Consider the following 1671-nt stretch of genomic DNA (forward strand, 5'->3'; position numbering starts at 1 on the left):
TCCTATACATTATTTGATTAAAATGAGATACATTTGTTATGATCAGATTTTGAAAAAAATTCCACTTTACTATCCTGCTGAAAAACAATCTTATCATTTATGATAAATGGACCTATAAAAAACAATTATCTATTTTAAATAACTTTCTCCTTCTTTAGCTGAAATACCGTTATGGCAACCTATTCATTAAATCGAAATTAATACAATTTAAAAAGTCTTACAATCAGCGTTAAGTTGTAGAATTTCCGTTAATATGGATTGAAGAGAGAAGGTGATATTGGAGAGAAGAAAAAAATTACAATAATAGGGAAACATTGAATTTAAAACTGATAATCTGGGGGGAGGGGGGACTAACAATGTAATAGGTGTGGTTACCCTATAACCGCGTAAAAAAAATTAAGTAAATCAATACAATTAATTCATTTGAAACAGTTATGTAACTAATCTACGTAATACATAAATAAAGCGATGAATTATCATTTATCCTTGGAATTTCGAGTAATTAATTTGATATTACAAATGTAAAAAAAAAAAATTGGAATGTATAACTATTGAATTTAAATAACAAGAACAATACAAGTCAAAGAAAATCTGTAATAATTTTTAAAATAAAAAATGGAACGCTAACCAACTCCACTTGCAAAGCAACCCAGTTGAAGAGTAGAATTATCACATAATAATATCCTTTGTTGTCATCATCAAGGTTGAGGATGATATAACCGAAGAAGACATTCAAAATTGCTAGGAAACAAATTGAATAACCAAGTATAAAATGAAAAAATTTCCAAAATATTCTATTCCTGTGATGATTTTCAGGCTTCAGAAATATAGTTGAACATATGTCAGATACATTATAGTGATGCCAATGAATCTGTGTGAAGCATTATGAACTCCAGAATGATTCTGAATTCTCATATAGAAAGCAGTACAAAAGCCAACAGAGCCAATAAAAAATGCTACAGATACACATACGAGCTGCAAAACGCTTGCAAGCGTTTTTCATGTAGCGACCGAATACTACCCCAAGAGGCAATAGAAATCCCCAACAAAAAGAACTCAAGATTCCAAGGACCCAAAAATGCAAAGTGTTATTAATGCATATTATACCACTCAAGTTTCAAAGCAAAGATACAGTACAAATAAATTCAAAAGATTAAATAGTTAATCTAGCTAGTTACGTTTTTTCAGTTTCGTAATTGAGGAATTCACTTTTACATCTTATATAAGCCAATCACATTTACTAATCCAAGTACAAGAACCAATGCCACCAAGCCTTCATCAAATTGTCATACAGTTTCAACAATTTGTCCTTGTGTATGCAGTTAGGGCAATTGGGTTCACCAAGCCATTCAAAGAAATGATAGTTGTCACCTCTTTTGTAGTTAGGGCATCCATAGAACATCCGTCGTGGATTCTTAATTGTTCGAGACATACCCAACACAACCGCTTCTCCACAGTCACATAACTTTAGCTTCGATGACGATAAACATGAAGATTGCCCGGAAAATGAACTTTCAAACCCACCTATGTTTTTCCTATCGCCACCCATGCTACCTTCAAATTACTGAAATGGTTGCAGCTGAAGCAGTGAACCCATTATGGAAAAAGAAAAACAAACGAGTTGCAAGTGTTTCCACACCAATGAGATTTAAAAACAATTGAGCTATACAA

This window comes from Gastrolobium bilobum, unplaced genomic scaffold (genome assembly GCF_033153095.1).
Source record: "Gastrolobium bilobum isolate Gb01-03AN ecotype WA unplaced genomic scaffold, APGP_CSIRO_Gbil_v1 utg15774, whole genome shotgun sequence".
In the NCBI taxonomy this organism is placed as follows: domain Eukaryota; kingdom Viridiplantae; phylum Streptophyta; class Magnoliopsida; order Fabales; family Fabaceae; genus Gastrolobium; species Gastrolobium bilobum.